The sequence below is a fragment of the Bubalus kerabau genome, chromosome 11, assembly GCF_029407905.1.
Source record: "Bubalus kerabau isolate K-KA32 ecotype Philippines breed swamp buffalo chromosome 11, PCC_UOA_SB_1v2, whole genome shotgun sequence".
Classification (NCBI taxonomy): Eukaryota; Metazoa; Chordata; class Mammalia; order Artiodactyla; family Bovidae; genus Bubalus; species Bubalus kerabau.
Window position 1 is genome coordinate 6,082,978 of NC_073634.1, and position 12,133 is coordinate 6,095,110.

The window sequence follows — 12,133 nt, forward strand, 5'->3', positions numbered from 1 at the left end:
CTTAGGAATTGCCGCACATTTAGTTGTGGAGTACAGCTTCTGTGTTTTCTTTCAGACATTCTCCGGCAGACATCACATACAATATTTTTATAATGAATGGAAAGACTTGGTGGCAAAAGTCTCAAGACAAGAAGACCAAAAAACATGCAGGAAAACAGAAACGGTTGAAGTTAAATTCTGGTATCTAAGCCAGGTGGTGAGCCCAGCCACCAGCACCTAAAGCTGTGACGTGAGGCGATTCTCCATCCAGACACGTGGAAAGGCATTTGGATTTCTGGCTGTGAGGTGCACCCTAAAAAATGTACCTTTTCCTCTCAATTTTGAATGGACCAAGAAAACAGTTTTGACCACAGATTGCTCATATGGTAACAGCATTAATGGCTAATACAGGAGGCTTAGCACATTTCCCCAGAGACTAACCTGACAAAATAATGGATTGATTTATTTATTAAAACATTGGTTCGTTTTTTTCAGCCATTCATTGAACAGATATGATTTAAACAACTAATATCCAGGTGATATTAAAATACACGAGGCAGTCAGAGGTATTTGAATCAGGCATGGCTATCACAGGTTTCTGAAGACATGCAAACAGCCAGCTGAAGCTCTCTGGTAGTCAATTTATGCCTCTGTGTCTCCACTGCTAAAGGGGCCAAGGGTCTGAGGCTTGGGGTCCAGAGGAGAAAGGAGGGAAGAGGAAACTTATGTTGGTGTTGCAAGAGCAAGAGAGTGGCCATTATAGCTCAGGCAGTTCTTGCCCCTACATTGGAAGGCAGGGGCTGGAGAGAAGGATGCTACCTTCCTGTCTCCTGGAAGGGGGTTCCTGAGGCTGGAGGAGGTTGCCCTGCAGCTGCGTGTGTGACCACAGGGGTCCCTCAGGTGCCGTCCATGCCTTCCCATGTCACTTGAAGGGGACGCACACCTTCTTATGTCTGGGAATGTGAAGGGGGCGATGGAGGAGCCCAGCCACAAGCACACTCTTGGGGTTGGGTCTTAGTCATTCTGGGAAGGACAAGGACAGGAGCAAGATCTGAGGTCAGAGGTTCAAGAAAGGGCTGTGGCCTAAGCAAAGTTCCCAATCAAGGGATGGGGGACCTGGCCCAAGACATCTATGAGGAGCATGTTATTTGTAGACATTTTAATGACGGCCATTCTGACCGGTATGAAGTGGTACCTCATTATAGTTTTGACTTGCAGTTCTCGAATTAGCCATGTTGAGCATCTTTTTGTGTGCCTGTTGAAAGTGAAAGTGTTAGTCACTCAGTCATGTCCCACTCTTTTCGACCGCATGGACTATAGCCTGCCAGGCTCCTCTGTCCATGGAATTTTCCAGGCAAGAATACTGGAATGGGTTGCCACTGCCTGTTGGCCACATGTATTTCTTTTTTCGCAGAAATGTCTACTTAGATCTTCTGCCCAATTTTCAATTTGGTTGTTTGGTTTTTTGTTGCTGAGTTATATGAGCTGCTTATATATTTTGGAAATTAAGCCTTTATCAGTCACATTGCTTGCAAATATTTTCTCCCATTCTGTAGGTTGTCTTTTCATTTTACTTATGGTTTCCTTTGCTGTGCAGAAGCTTTTAATTTTAATTACGTTCCATTTGTTTATTTTTATTTTTATATCTATTGTCTTGGGAGACCTAAGAAAACATTGGTATGATTTATGTCAGAGAATGTTTTGCCTATGATCTCTTCTAGGAGTTTTATGAGGTCATATCTTATATTTTGGGATTCCTAGGTGATGCTAGTGGTAAAGAATCCTCCTGCCAGCGCAGGAGATGTAAAGGACACGGGTTCAATCCTTACTTCAGGAAGATCCCCTGGAGGAGGGCATGGCAACTCACTCCAGTATTCTTGCCCAGAGAATCTCATGGACAGAGGAGCCTGATGGGTTGCAAAGAGTTGGACATAACTGAAGCAACTCTGTACTCACCTTATATTTAAGTCTTTAAGCCATTTTGAGTTTCTTTTTGTGTATGGTGTGTGGGAGTGTTGTAACTTCTTTGATTTATATGTGGCTGTCCAACTTTCCCAACACTACTTGCTGAAAAGACTTTTCCCCCATTGTATATTCTCACCACCTTTTTGAAGATTAATTGACCATAGGTGAATGGGTTTATTTCTGGGTTCTCTAGACTGTTGCATTGATTCATATCTGTTGTGCCAATACTATGTTGTTTTGATTATTGTAACTTTGTAGTATTGTCTGAAGTCTGAGAGAGTTATGCCTCCTGCTTTGTTGTTTTTCTTCAGGATTGCTTTGGCAATTCTGGCTCTTATATGATTCCATATGAATTTTAAGATAACTTGTTCTAGCTCTCTGAAAAATGTCATGGATAATTTGTTAAGTATTGCATTAAATCTGTAGGCTACTTTGGGTAGTATGACCATTTTAGCAATCATTATTAATTCTTCCAATCCAAGAGCATGAGATTTCTTTCCATTTCTCTGTTCAGTTCAGTGCAGTTCAGTTGCTCAGTCATGTCTGACTCTTTGCGACCCCATGGACTGCAGCACACCAGGCCTCCCTGTCCATCACCAACTCCCAGAGTTTACTCAAACTCATGTCCATTGAGTTGGTGATGCCATCCAACCATCTCATCCTCTGTCGTCCCCTTCTCCTCCCATCCTCAATCCTTCCTAGCATCAGGGTCTTTTCAAATGAGTCAGTTCTTTGCATCAGGTGGCCAAAGTACTGGAGTTTCAGCTTCAGCATCAGTTCTTCCAATGAATATTCAGGACTGATTTCCTTTAGGATGGTCTGGTTGGATCTCCTTGCTGTCCAAGGGACTCTCAAGAGTCTTCTCCAACACCACAGTTCAAAAGCATCAATTCTTCAGAGCTCAGCTTTCTTTATAGTCCAACTTTCATATCTATATGTGACTACTGGAAAAGCCATAGCTTTGACAAGATGGACCTTTGTTGGGAAAGTAATGTCTCTGTTTTTTAATATGTTGTCTAGGTTGGTCATAACTTTTCTTCCAAGGAGCAAGCATATTTTAATATCATGGCTGCAGTCACCATCTGCAGTGATTCTGGAGCCCAAAGTAATAAAGTCTGCCACTGTTTCTCCATCTATTTGCCATGAAGTGATGATGGGACCAGATGCCATGATGTTAGTTTTCTGAATGTTGAGTTTTAAGCCAACTTTTTCACTCTCCTCTTTCATCAAGAGGCGCTTTAGTTCTTCTTCACTTTCTGCCATAAGTGTGGTGTCATCTGCATATCTGAGGTTATTGATATTTCTCTCAGCAATTTTTTTCAGCTTGTGCTTCATCTAGCCCAGAGTTTCTCATGATGTACTCTGCATATAAGTTAAATAAGCAGGGTGATAATATACAGCCTGACCTACTCCTTTCCCTATTTGGAACCAATCTGTTGTTCCATGTCCAGTTCTAACTGTTGCTTCTTGACCTGCATATAGATTTCTCAAGAGGCAGGTCGGATGGTCTGGTATTCCCATCTCTTGAAGAATCTTCCATAGTTTGTTGTGATCCACACAGTCAAAGGCTTTGGCATAGTCAATAAAGCAGAAGTAGATGTTTTTCTGGAACTCTCTTTCTTTTTTGATGATCCAACCGATGTTGACAATTTGATCTCTGGTTGCTCTGCCTTTTCTAAATCCAGCTTGAACATTTGGAAGTTCACGGTTGAAGTTCATACTGTTGAAGCCTGGCTTGGAGAATTTTGAGCATTACTTTACTAGCGTGTGAGATGAGTGCAGTTGTGCGATAGTTTGAACACCCTTTGGCATTGCCTTTTTTGGGATTGGAATGAAAACTGACCTTATCCTGTCCTGCGGCCCCTGCTGAGTTTTCCAAATTTGTTGAGTCATCTTTAGTTTCCTTTATTAATGTTTTATAGTTCTCAATGTATAAGTCTTTCACCTCCTTGGTCAGGTTTATTCCTAAATATTTTATTTGTTGGGGTATGATTTTAAAATGTATTTTTTTTTTAGTATTCCCTTTCTGATATTTCATTGTTGGTGTAAAGAAATGTGACTGATTTCTGTATGTTAATCTTAAACCCTGCTACCTTGCTCAATTCATTGTTCAGTTTTACTAGTTTTTGTGTGGCTTCTTTAGGATTTTCTGTATATAGTATCATGTCATCTGCATATAATGACAGTTTTACCTTTTCTTTTCCAATTTGAATACTTTTTATTTCTTTTTCTTGTCTGATTGCTGTGGCTAGGAAGGACTTCCAATACTGTGTGAATGGAAGAGATGAGGGCATCCTTGTCTTATTCTAGATTTTAGTGGGAGGGCTTTCAGCTGTGAGCCATTCAGTATTTTATTGGTAATGAGTTTGTCATAAATAGCTTTTATTATACTGATATGTTCCCTCTGTACTCACTTTGGTAAGAGTTTTTATGAATGGATGTTGAATCTGGTCAAATGCTTTTTCTGCATCTATTGAAACGATCATGTGGTTTTTGTCTTTTGTTTATGTAGTGTATCACATTTATTCACGTATGTTGAACCATCCTTGTGAACTTGGGATAGATCACACTTGGTCATGGTGTATGATCTTTTTTATGTGCTGTTGGATTCAGTATTTGCTAATATTTTGTTGAAAATTTTTGCATCTATAGTCATCAAATTTAGTGATGTATAATTTTTTTTTTGGTGGTGTCCTTATCTGATTTTGGTATCAGTGTTATGGTGGCTTCATACGATGTCTTTGGAGAATGTTTCCCCCTCTTCATTTTTCTGGGAAGAGTTTGAGAAGGATCAGTATAAGTTCATCTTTGTATGTTTGGTAGAATTTGCCTATGAAACCATCTGGCCCTGGACTTTTGTCTGTAGGAAGTTTTAAAATTACAGAGTCTTTTTTTTTTGTCCGCAGTGCATGGCTTGCAGGATATAAGTTTCCTGGTCAGAGATTGAACCCAGTCCACAGCAGTGAAAGTGCCAAGTCCTAGCCACTGGACCACCAGGGAATTCCCTACTTACAGATTCTGCTTCACTTCTAGTGATCAGTCTGTTCAAATTACCAGTTTCTTCTTTCTTTGATTCAATTTTGGTGGGCTATATGTTTCTAGAAACTTGTCCTTGTCCATTTTTTCTAAGCTGTTGAATTTTTGGCATATACTTGTTCACAGTATTCCCTTATGGTTTTTTGTATTTCTGAAATATCAGCTGTTATGTCTCCTTTTTTGTTTCTTATTTTGTTTATTTGAGTTTTCTCTTTTCTTCTTGGTAAGCTGGCCAGAGGTTTGTCAATCTTGTTTATCTTTTAAGCATGATAGCCCTCATCTTATTTAGAGAAAAGGAAAACCAGACAGATAAATTCACTAGCTAGAGGTCATATAGCTAAGGGGGTATCCTGGCCTCTAATCTGGATCCAGAGTTTGTGCTGTAACCATTGAGTAGCCCAGCCCCTGTCATCTCCTGAGTCTCCAGAAGGACCCTTGGGACCTGCTGAGGAGGAATGGATAGGAAGGATTCTGATCTCCTTTTTTGGGGGAGGCAGAGTGGGTGAAGCAACCCCAGGGGAACAGAGGTGGTTCTGAAAAAGCAGGCCTGGTAGATGGTTTTCCCAGCTCTGTGGTTTTCCTCATTTGCACTCAAAAACTGGGGAAGCCCCCGAAGCTTTTAGCCATGGGGAATGGGGGAGGTTCAAGGCCAGATTGGGTATGAGTGGGACATTCTTGGCACCTGTGTCTCTCCAGTAAATATCAGCCCACTTTCTTCTGTCTGAAGCCTACTGGGGCTGCCCAGGCCTTGGCCTGGAGGATGGACCGGCTCAAGGAGTGATTGTGACCCTTTAGGTCCAGGTTAATATCTCTGGATAAACTCCACTGACTTCAGCTATGGGAGAACTCTTTAGACTCTCTAACCTACATCTCAGTCCAATTCCACAGGACTTCCCTTTGGTAACTGGGATCTTCTGTCCTCTTTAAAAAAAGGTTACAAGGAAGCACCACTCATGTAACCCTCCCTTTGAATCTGATCCACCCAAGCTTTGAGAACTTGGAATTTGACAAGTGACTGCAAGAGGGGACCCTTCCAAAGACAGTCCCTGAGTGAAACCGGCTCGTGGTAGGTTTGCTGGGTTTTCTTCAGATCTGCTCCATCACCCCTGTTCCAAAGAGTCCCTGATTTCTGCCCCCTCACACAAGGCATTTCTTGGCTAAAATCTCAGTCTGGATTTCTGACTTCACTTGGCTGGTGTCCCCCCGAGCATTTCTAAAAATGTTAACCTGGCCTCAGATCCCGCTTTTGGCACCTCATTCAAAGACCTGACTTATCCCAGCTCTGCCTTAGGCCCCCTCTCCACAGAGAGGCCGGAGAAGGCAATGGCACCCCACTCCAGTACTCTTGCCTGGAAAATCCCATGGACGGAGGAGCCTGGTGGGCTGCAGTCCATGGGGTCGCTAAGAGTCGGACACGACTGAGCGACTTCCCTTTCCCTTTCCCACAGAGAGTCACTGTGATGTAACTAGACAAACCTTGGCCACTCTAGGAGACCTCAGCTCACCTCCCCTCTGTAGGCCTCTCCTCCTCTACACAGTGGACAGCCTGAGGTTTGCCTTGTTTACACTGCAAAGCTGAGACAGGCAAGTGTCAGAGTCAACATAAAAGTCCACATTGCCTAAAATGAGTAATAATGACCACATCTCTGTGGATCGGACACTAGGCCCGGCACTTTACATCTGTTAGCCAGTTTATAGATAGCAAATCATTTCCCCCTTTGCTCTTAGGGACAGAAGGTGTTTCTTCAGAAGATAAAAGAAAGACTGAATTCAGTATGGTGCAATACCCACTGCGTGTGCCAAGCTGTCTGTGCTTGGGCTTCTTGCCCCCTTGAAAGCCCCTCTCTTTTTCTGGGTATCTTAGTATTATCATCAGTGTTAGGGTAACCAAGGCACAGTAAATGCTTGGGGGTAGCTTCAGAATTCTTTAGAAATTCATTAGAAGGCTCAGTGGTTACCAACCAAGTTAGGGTCAGCAGCAAGCATGGAATGACAATTAAGTATAAATTGTTCCAGAGTTTGTCTCTCACCCAGCGCCAACCCCACTGGCAGCCGCTCAACATTTGTGAACAAAGGAAATGAAGTGAGATTTCAACAGCTGCTCTGTCTCCCTTTCAAGTTAACATAATTCTAGCTTGTATTAGCCTGAATATGTTTGAATGGTGATCCCTAAAAAGATATGTCCGCATCCAAATGCCTAGACCCCTATGAGTATTCCTTTCTTTGAAAAATGGATATTTATAGATATAATTAAGTTAAGGGCCTTACTAATTTATTTTTTATTGAACTATAATTGATTTACAATGTTGTATTAATTTTTGCTGTACACCAAAGTGACGCAGTTATACATGTATATACATTCTTTTTTATATTTGTAATTAAGGATCTCAAAATGAGATAATATGGTTTGCCTGGGTGGGTCCTAAATCCAAAGACAAGTGTCATAAGAGACAGAAGAGGAAAGACAGACAAACAGAGAAGACAGAGGCAGAGGCAGAGTGATGTGGTCACAGCTGGGGAAGCCAAGGAGTGCTGACAGCCACCAGAAGCTGGAAGAGGTAAGGCAGTATGTCTGCTCTAGAACAGGGGTCCCCAGCCTCCGGACGTGGACCAGTACCTCCTGTCAGATCAGCAGCAGCTTTAGATTAGAAATAAAGTGTACCATTAATATAATGCACTTGAATCATCCCCAAACCATCCCCATAAACTGGTCCATGAAAAAATTGTCTTCCACGACATTGGTCCCTGGTACCAAAATGGTTGGGGGACCAATGTCCTAAAGCCTCCTGACTCACTGTGGCCCTTTTGTCTTAAAAAAAAACCTGACTGGTTGTGCTGGGTCTTCGTTGCTGCTCAGGCTTTTTTCTAGTTGTGGTGCGTGGGGGCTGCTCTCTCGTTGCGGTGAGCAGGCTTCTTGTTGCGTGGCTTCTCTTGTTACAGCTCCCGTGCTCTAAGAGTGGACTTGAGTAGTTGTGCCACAGGAACTTACTTGCCCCAAGACATGTGGGATCTTCCCAGACCAGGGATCCAACCCATGTCTCCTGCATTGGCAGGCAGATCCTTTACCACTGGGCCACCAGGGAAGCCCTTGATGACACCTTGGTTTTAGACTTGTGGCCTCCAGAATGTGATGATAAATTTGTGAGGTTTTAAACCACGCAGTTGGTGGTGACTTCCTGTGACAGATACATGGCCATACACACTGTCTCTGATACTTAAGTCTTGAGGGCCCGTAGGACTGGCCTTGGGGGCCCCGGGGGATTGAGGCGGTGAGGGGCGTGCAGCGCTGTGTTCAGGGCAACCAGGAAGGTGCACGGTGGTGGCACAGACCCTGCGGTGGTGGCCAGCAGGTTTGATGTTTCCTGGGTTTGGCTGGAGGGGAGCCCTGGGCCCATCCTCTGCTGGCCTGGGCAGCGTCACCCCAGCCCCCCAAAAGTGTCACCACTAGGGAGGGAGGAAGCAGGGAAGGAGGCGAGGGGAAGGCGCTTCCTGAGGGCCTTCCATGAAGACTCCCTGCCTGGTGCCCCAGAGGGTTGGGAGGGGTGGGCATGGGCAGAAGAACTGGGTGCGAACAGGATGGGAGAATAAGGTGGGGAAGGGCACAAGGCAGAACAGGGTGGGGCGCGGGGGCACTGCTGGGGAAAAGGAGGGTTAGGGAAGAGTGATGGGGGGAGGGGAGAAAAACAGAGGGGGATGGGGGGAGGAGAAAGGAAGATTGGGGTGCAGGGGAAGAGTAAAGAAATGGGGTGATGGAGGAGTTTTTATTTATTTAATTTGTATATTATCAGGGGTAGTTTGAATGGAGGAGTGTGGGAGTAAGGAGGAGAAGTAATAAGGAAAGGGAGACAGGAAGAATCGGGGGTGAACACAGCAGAGGGGTGGGGAAGGGACTGTCCATAGTTGGCATCAGCAGCACCATCAACAGCAATATTATTTATTAAGCACTTGTCCCATCGAGCAAGCGTACAGCAGGCACCTCCCTGTGCCCGACACAGTTCCCTGGCGCAAATACCCCCGACTCCCCCGTGCTCCCAGAGCTCATGCTGGATATGGCGTGGCCCTGGTCTTTGTCTCAGTGAGCTAGCCCTTTCATCACGGGTGGGTGTGATTGTTCCTGCTTCACAGACAAGGAAACTGAGGCCAGGGAGGGGAAGAGCTAAAGTTTAGTGAGAGCGGGGCCCAGGTTACCCCACAGGTCTCTGGGTGCCTGGCCAGCCACTTCCACCTGATGTCCATCTGCCCTCAGACCTCACCGCTCCAGCATTTCCCAAACATCCTCCCCTGGGAAGTGGGGCCCAGCTGGACCCCCGTACTGGCCCCACTTTGACCTTCTCTGAGCCTTGGTTTCCTCATCTTGGCAACGGGGTAGGAATTTATCTCCTTTACGGGGCTGTTGGGTAGTTCGTTCAGCAGCACATATTTATTACCTCCCTCCATGTGCTGGTTGCTGTGTGAGGCTGGGTGCTGGGGATGTGGGGAGAGCAGGTGGATTGGCTTCCTGATAGCAGACTCCCAGTGCCCTCCTGAGCTTGGAAGGAGATGTGGCTGTCAGTCTTGGGTATACAGCAGGCACTCCGTAAATATCAGATTCTTCCTGAGCTCCCGACAGGCTGTGCCCCCGCTCTCATCTCACCCTCATCCTGACCTCTCGGGACCCCAGCCTGGAGAGGCAGCCCACCCTCCTGCTGGCCTCTTCCCCCATCTGCACTTCTGTTTGAGAAATGAGTTGGGGTCGCATGCCTCTAGCCGTCACCAGCGGCCTCCCCCTGCCTGCGGGCCCGCTGGAGCCTGCCTTGTGCCATCTCTCTTCGTCTTTCTGTGCCAGAGAGCCTGCTCCCTTTGTGTTCTCAGTCTGCTCAGGGCTTCCACCTCCAGCTCAGTGGTTGGTCCAGCCAGCCTGGCCCTGGCGTGATGAGGGGGTGTCAGCAGACAGCACCGGGGATTTCAGAGCAGAGCCTTGGAGAAGCTCCGGGAGCACCTCAGGCTCTGCCACTTTACTAGCTGTGAGATCTCAAGCTTCAGTTTCCTCTTGGCCTTAGTTTTTCTACCCGTAAAATGGGGCTAACCTGCTTTGTGGGGCTGTTGTGAGCATTAAATGCACTTTCGTTGGGTCAACACACGGCTGTGCTCAGTCCAAAGAAATAAAGAAATCTTAGCTGTTACGATTTGTAAAATTCGTGTTTGTTTTTGACTGCCTTGGATCTTCATTGTGCAAGAGTGCTTGTCTCTAGTTGCGGCAGTGGGGGCTGCTCTCCGCAGTAGCTTCTCTTGTGGAGTGCAGGCTGTAGGCCATAAGCTTCATTAGTTGTGGCTCGTGGGCTTTAGAGCACGAGTTGTTATTATTCTGCAAAACTTTGACTCTTCACCTGTCTAGCATCCTTCCAGTCATAGCCTCCAACTTCCCGTTGGGTTCTTCCCCCCACCTCAGTGAGGTGTGGATGGGCTTTGTGACCAGTTCTCATTCAATCCACTGGTTTCAGGGGTTGACTATGGGAGGAACATGTGATCCATTCAGTCACTGAGCTTTTGCTCAAAAGGGGCTTTTGCTGGGAATACTGAGAAACAGATGTTTGCTCCTGAGTGGGATTTGAGGCTGAGTTGCTATCTTGGACCACAGAGAGAAAGCTGTCTGAGCCAACAGGTAGAGGAAGTGATAACCCTGAGAACATCATATGAGCCTTGAGCAGGTTGTTCCTGAGGTCCATACCTGGGCTTTTCATCCACCGTGCTGTATTTGTTCAATTCTGTTATGTGCCAGCTGCCATTCCAGTTGCTGGGGATGTAACCAGGAACAAGACACTCTTCACCTCACAGAGGTCCAGTCGCCAGTGCCCCAGGGCCCTTGTGCCTGCTGTTCCCTCTGCCTGGAATGCTGTTCCCCCGTTATCTCCATGGCTCCCGCCTGCACCTCCTTCTTCAAGTCTCGACTCAGAGATTATCCCCTTGGCGAGGCCTGCCCTAGCTTCTCTGTTCAAAATCACACACTTGTGCACCTTTTCTACCCTTTTCTGATTTTATTCTTTTTCTGATTTATTTTATTCTATAGAATACTTGATTATTTTGTAACTTCTCTGTCTCCTCCACTAGAATGTCAGCCTCATGACGGAAGGGGTTTTCTTTTTTTTTTTAATTTTTAAATTTATTTTTAAAAGCTTTATTTTGTATTGGTTATAATCAGTTAATGTGATAACTTCAGGTGAACAGAGCAGGTACTCAACCATACAAATACATGTCTTCTCCTCCAAATCCCCTCCCATCCAGGCTGCCACGTAACTCTGAGCAGAGTTCCCTGTGCTGTACAGCAGGGCCTTGTTGGTTACTCGTTTTAAATACAGCAGTGTGTACATGTCCATCCCAGACTCCCTCACTGTCCCTCCAAGGAAGGGCATTTCTACCTGTGTCGCTCACAGCAGCTCCATGGTGCCTCGAACAGAGTGTGCCAGAGGGTAGGTGCTCAGTGTTGAATAAGTAGGGAGCCCCCAAAGACCGATCTAAAGAGATGACGCTGTCATTGTGGTTTGGTTGTTTAATAAGAAGGAGGCGTCTATTTGCTGACCCTCAGAGGAGGGCAGAGCATGTGGCTGCTGTAGCAAATTGACTCTCTTCTGTTTCTGGGTGGTTCAAATGGCAAAGAATCTGCCTGCAATGCTGGAGACCTGGGTTCGATCCCTGGATCAGGAAGATCCCCTGGAGAAGGTCATGGCAAGGACAGAGGAGCCAGGACAGAGGAACCTGGTGGGCTACAGTCCATGGGATCGTGAAGAGCTGGACACAACTGAGCAACTAACACTTTCTGACTTAAGCCAGACTGGATTGATTTTATTGGGCGGGTGTGTCACTTTCACCCTTAGAATCCTAAATTTCTCTTGGAAAGATGCTATACTCAAGAGTCCCTGGAGGGTGCAAGGAAATCCCGTCCTTGCCCTTGGACATGCAGTCACTAGCACACTCTAGAGAGATGCAGGTGGTGATGGGGATGAGGATGACGGTGATAATGTAGCATTTGTTTTAGTGCTCATGGGGTGGGTGCCATTATCATCCCTATTCCTGAATGAGGAAACGAAGGCACCAAGGGGTCAAAGAACTTGCTTAAGGTCCCTCAGCTGTAAGTGGAAGAACCAGACACTAGCAAGTAGATAAAAGTCACGTTGTC

General features: G+C 45.8%; 1 protein-coding gene across 1 annotated transcript in view; it reads left to right on the top strand.

Moving 5' to 3' along the window:
* C11H2orf92 (chromosome 11 C2orf92 homolog) overlaps nucleotides 1-1,007 on the top strand; it is a 61,500-nt gene extending 60,493 nt beyond the window's left edge. Inside the window, exon 10 of the mRNA XM_055539380.1 lies at nucleotides 56-1,007. The gene's annotated coding sequence lies outside the window, so the exon portion shown is untranslated. The remainder of the gene's footprint in view (nucleotides 1-55) is intronic.
* Nucleotides 1,008-12,133: the final 11,126 nt, after the last annotated feature.